Consider the following 6246-nt stretch of genomic DNA (forward strand, 5'->3'; position numbering starts at 1 on the left):
GTGATCAAATCAATATCCTACATCTCTAGGTGCTTAAATAGTGTGAGTGTTTAATAGTGTGAGTTCACCTAGGCTACTAGGTCCTCAAACCTCCTCAGACGTTCACTCTACTCTTCCTGTGTAGCAGAGCGGCTCCCATTCATTGGCCGCTACATGAGCCTACTATAGCCTCCCCTATCACTGACATTCACTGATGGGATGATGGGGACAGAGAAGTCCTATGGAGACCCTGTCATGATCTGCTCAAATGTGTACTGCTCTTTCTAATTACACAAGCAGTAAGCATCCTTGGGACATGCACTTCCCATGCCGTTCAATGCTATTGTTATTCTTAAAGCTTTGCCATCCAAGCCATTATCTGACGAGAGTTATATGTTGTACCATTTGCTTTTGGTGTGCAATTAATGAGAGCAAAACAGGTACTCTATACAGAACTACGAGACAAACAGTCAGTTGAAGTTGGTGACAAACACAGAACACTGTCTATCATCAAGGGCACCTGGGACATTAAACATCGCTCTTTGCCTGGGTTTTTATCAATAGTCGGCCAGACAATTAGCGGCCTGATCGAGCACCTGGTTAGTTAATTCTCTCTGGTATTAATGCTCAATGTCATTGAATATTTTTTGGTACTTTTTATCTCTTTGTTCTCCCCAATTTCATGATATCTAATTGGTAGTTACAGTCTTGTCCCATCGCTGCAACTCCCGTACGGACTCGGGAGAGGCGAAGGTCGAGAGCCGTACGTCCTCCAAAACACAACCCCGCCACGCCGCACTGCTTCTTGACACAATGCTCGCTTAACTTGGAAGCCAGCTGCACCAATGTGTCTTAGGAAATACTGTACAGCTGGCGTCCGAAGTCAGCGTGCATGCGCCCGGCCGCCACAAGGAGTCGCTAGACCGCAATGGGACAAGGACATCCTAGCCGGCCAAATCCTCCCCTAACCCACACGACGCTGGGCCAATTGTATCCACCTCATGGGTCTCCTGGGTCAAACCCGGATCTACAGATCGAGTCCGAACCTGGATAGCAGTGTGATGCAGTGCCTTAGACCCCTGCGCCACTTGGGAGGCCAATGCTCAATGTTTAACCCGAGCGGCAGTGTATAGTACACACATCCGTTATTTTAATTAAAACACCCCGAGTGTGAGGTAACCTTTACAGAGGAGCTGGTGTTTTGAATTAAAAGGCTGCATCATTGTAGGTTTTCATTAAGTCCCAACCCATCGTTTAGGCAAATAAAGCACAGACTTGTCAATGACATTTACCACGGTACCAACATGGTACCTGGCTTGGTGCCATTTTCTGAAGCCATATCCAGTGGTCGTGACTGTGGTATCAAATTCAAAATGGAAGACTTTGTACTCAAAATGACCATAGAGGTTCTAGAAACTTTAGCCAGTGTTAAACTCAAACAGACATTCAGACATGGAAAAGGTGAAGAGAAGCATTAATGACCCAATCAATGAGCAGACAATAGTTTGCTAACTTTGGGCCGAACTTTCAGGGACAATCTGAACTATCTGTCCAGTAAGAAACGCTTGTTTTTGTTTTTTGTTGCAAAGTGTTTTGCTACAGTGTGCACAACTGAATACCACCCAGGTACTGCAGATATACCAGTAGATTGATTTATTGAAAGCCTTCAGGCCCAGTGTGGTAGGACCTTACAAGATAGCACCCTCTGTGTAGATTATTATGTTATGTCCTAGGAGGACCCACCATGGCCCACAATGCCTTTCTCTGTTTAATGAGATTTCCTTGATACTAGGAATAAGCTGTGTCCCCTTCTGCTGGCCCACACCCAAGTGATTAAAAACGGGAGGGCAAGCAGTGAGGTCTCCAACCCCATCGCATTGGAGATTATTGTTTATTGATCCAACGAGGGGTCCAGAGTAGGCCGAAATTTGTCCAGGCCCATCAGAAACAATCCAATCTCCAAATGCAGATGGTCATTTCTGCTCTTTGTCCTCCGGGGACCTTCTCTGGTGATATAAATAAGAACTGAGAGGATCAATAGTTCTAAAAAAAAGAGACAGTTCTGATTTCTTGGCTCTTTGAGTTGAGGTGGAGATGTTTCAAATTGGGCCTGGATTATGTAGTTGATCCAAACACGCAAATAGCCTGAAATGTAAGGCTGTCAATTAAATGTGTTAATGTCTCCAGGCATGAAAACAAACCCACAGCTAAGAAAGAGAAGCTCTAAATTAGCTGATTCATTGTTTTCTTCTCCCAATGAATGGATAATATGTGTCCATTACAATCAAAATCAGTTCAGTAATTTGCATGCAGTGTTAGTTAATTGCTCATTTACATCTGTGAGGGAGGAGTCCAAACATGGGTGGCACATGCTTAGCTTCCTCCTCAACATCGGAAACAGTGGTGTCGTGTTTACTCCACTTTGAACTTGGCATATGCCAGATAATGACGATCCTCAAACAAAACACTTGGGCAATTTGGGTGCCCCCGCCTCGCAAGCCGGTAGCCCGCGACAATAGCATGTTTGCATAACCACTAAAAGGAGATGGGGATACGGAGCGAGGGAGAGAGTTTAACTCCCATTAGCGAGACAAAGGGGCTTGCCGCTGGGTACTGAGCCTCACACCTCCCAGCGATTCCCATTTCCACACCCCGTTCCTTCAGGATTTCTCCTCCTAGCTCCCTAGCTCTGCATTCAGGCATTGTTTATGCCGGCTCCCCCACTGCTGTAATGGATCTAATGGGGAGGGGAGAGGGGAGGGGAGGGGAGGGGAGGAATTTTTCAAGGTGCATAGAATACATTTGTAATCCCGCAACAAAAGCCCGGGTTTACTTTTTGGATAGGAAGGAAAGGGATAGTTTCAATAGCTTTTCTCACTTTTTTCATCCTTTTTGGCCCCAGAAATTGAAATGATAATCCGTTGTGGCGGATGAACAAAGTGGCCAAAGAAAGTAGTTACAATTCAGTCTTCGAACATATATATATACAGTATATTCTGTTATACTTTTCCCCCCATAAGGTATTGCAAGACTTATTACCAGACATGATAAAAGCTCACAACAAATTATATCAAGTTATAAAGCATTATGCCTGCAGGCTTTAAGTCATTATGCCTGCAGGCTTTAAGTCATTATGCCTGCAGGCTTTAAGTCATTATGCCTGCAGGCTTTAATTCATTATGCCTGCAGGATTTAAGTCATTATGCCTGCAGGATTTAAGTCATTATGCCTGCAGGATTTAATTCATTATGCCTGCAGGATTTAAGTCATTATGCCTGCAGGATTTAAGTCATTATGCCTGCAGGATTTAAGTCATTATGCCTGCAGGATTTAAGTCATTATGCCTGCAGGATTTAAGTCATTATGCCTGCAAGCTTAAAAATGTGTTTTCTACTTTTAGACATTTTCAGCACAAGTGCAGCCTACATTTGATGCACTACTGGTTATAACACTAAGGCCAATAGTCAGTGGATTTTTTTTGATCAAATATGCCACCTGATTACAAATGTTAGACCAAATGTTCTCTCCTTGCCTCAAAACTTCATTGCACTGTTACAGCCCAGTAAAGCGGGAGTTTCTCAGCCAACCCCTCCATCCAAGTCCATTCAATAGAATGTTTATTGCCTTATTAAAGCCTATAGTACTTTGTGTGGAAGGTTGGTCCAGGGCCCAGTTTTAATATACTGGTTCTTCAGTCATAGTCTAGCCGTAGCTGGCTGCCACTCAAACAGATATAGAGAGAGACAGGGAAGGCAATGCTAGAGGAAAGCATTACACAATCAATGAGGGGATTTGCGTATGTTTGCCTTATCCCGGCGCTCAGGACCCCCTTTCACTCTCTCCCTCTCTTTTTGGGGTGTGGGTGGCTGGCTAAGAAGATCACTGGTCCACGTCATAATAGCTTGTAAAGTTCAGGGCCAGCGGCCCAGGAGACATTGGCTACCGAGTGGGGGGGTGAATGTGACAGACCTGGTGGCCGGATCCAAGTGTCCCCTCTATCCCTCCATCCCCTCCTCCTCCCTTCCATAAACTATTCTCCAACTCTCTCATGACCCCTGAAGGATTAGGGTCACAGCCTCCAGGGTGAGGACAGGGTGGGGGATCCCTGCTGCTCAGGAAAACCCCCCAAAAACTATTTTCGGACCCTCCACCTCTGAAATTGAAATTCCTCTAATTTGAGCACTCCATCACACATCCATATAAGAACAGACCACATGGTTATAATGCATAAGTAGCATAGTTGGGTCAACATTTGACTGTTTTTGAGAGAGAGAGAGCACATGTGGGCTAACTTCAAAGGCCTTAATCTAGCACCCAATTTCTTGTCACTAGCTAGCAATATGTAGCAGCCGTGGCCATAGTGATTGCATTGCTGCCTTGAAGGCATCACATCACCCAGATTAGAGCATTGTGAATACGTTTATCCGGACACAAAAGAAGGGGACCCTTGATCAATCTCTTTGTCGATGCGTATAGAGATGCATATTATTATGGTGGCTATTCAGTGCAAAGTTGGGCTGTGGCCTAGCAATTTGAACTGGGTTTAGAAAGCCATATATCTAAAATATGTTGGTCCATTATACTGACACAGTGCCTTCAGAAAATATTCATTACCCTTCACTTATTCCACATTTCTTTGTGTTACACCCTGAAATGAAAATGTATTGATACATTTTTTTCACCACCATCTACACACAATATCCCATAATGACATTGCGAAAACATGTTTTTTTAAATGTTTGAAAATGTATTGACAATTAAATACATAATTATCAAATTTACATAAGCATTCATACCTCTGAGTAAATACATGTTAGAATCACCTTTGGCAGCAATTACAGCTGTGAGTCTTTCTGGGTAACTATCTAAGAGCTTTGCACAATATTTCAACATTATTTTTTTTTTTTAATTCTTCAAGCTTTGTCAAGTTGGTTGTTGATCATTGTTGGACAGAATGCAAACAGAATGCAGGTTTGGGAATCATTTATTATGTACAGGCTTCCTTCATTTCACTCAGTCATTTCTGTAGGTTAGTAATTGTGGAGTAGCTACAATGTTGTTGATCCATCCTCAGTTTTCTCCTATCACAGCCATTAAGCTCTGTTTTAAAGTTACTATTGGCCTCATTGTGAAATCCCTGAGCGGGTTCCTTCTTCTTCGGCAACTGAGTTAGGAAGGAGGCCTGTATCTTTGTAGTGACTGGGTGTATTGATACACCATCGAAAGTGTAATTAATAACTTCACCATGCTCAAACGGATATTCAATGTCTGCTGTTTTTACATTTACCCATCTACCAATAGGTGCCCTTCTTTGCGAGGCATTGGAAAACCTCCCTGGTCTTTGTGGTTGAATTTGTGTTTGAAATTCCCTACTCGACTGAAGGACCTTACAGAAAATTGTATGTGTGGGGTACAGAGATGAAGTAGTCATCCAAAAATCACGTTAAACACTGTTATTGCACACAGAGTGAGTCCATGCAACTTATTTGACTTGTTAAGCACATTTCTACTCCTGAACGTCTTTAGGCTCCTTGCCATAACAAAGGGCTTGAATACTTGTTGACTCAAGACATTTCAGCTTTTAATTTTTAATTAATTTGTAAACATTTCTAAAAACACAATTCCACCTTGATATTATGGGGTATTGTGTGTCGGCCAGTGACACAACATCTCAATTTAGTTCATTTTAAATGAATGCGGTAGCATAACAAAATGTGGGAAAAGTGTGAATACCATACATGTTGTATTTATTTTTTATTTTATTTAACCTTTATTTAACAAGGCAAGTCAGTTAAGAACAAATTCTTATTTACAATGACGGCCTACCCTGGCCACACCCGGACGATGCTGTGTCAATTGTGCGCTGCCCTATGGGACTCCCAATCATGTCCGGATGTGATGCAGCCTGGATGTGATATATTATGTTGTTCTGAGCTGAACTTGGAACCTGACCTTACCACTTTGGGCCTGTAGAAGCTTAAATGGAAAATACACTCAAAAACAATATTTTGAGTGGAGTGGAGCAGTGGTCTAAGGCACTGCATCGCAGTGCTAGCTGTGCCACTAGAGATTCTGTATTCAAGTCCAAACTCTGTCGCAGCCGGCCGCAACAGGGAGGCCCATGGGGCCCAGCGTCATCCAGGTTAGGGGAGGGTTTGGCCGGCAGGGATATACTTGTCTCATTGCGCATTAGTGACTCCTGTGGCGGGCCAGGCGCAGTGCATGCTGACACGGTCACCAGGTGTACGGTGTTTCCTCTAACACATT

Source organism: Oncorhynchus gorbuscha, linkage group LG09 (assembly GCF_021184085.1).
Source record: "Oncorhynchus gorbuscha isolate QuinsamMale2020 ecotype Even-year linkage group LG09, OgorEven_v1.0, whole genome shotgun sequence".
In the NCBI taxonomy this organism is placed as follows: Eukaryota; Metazoa; Chordata; class Actinopteri; order Salmoniformes; family Salmonidae; genus Oncorhynchus; species Oncorhynchus gorbuscha.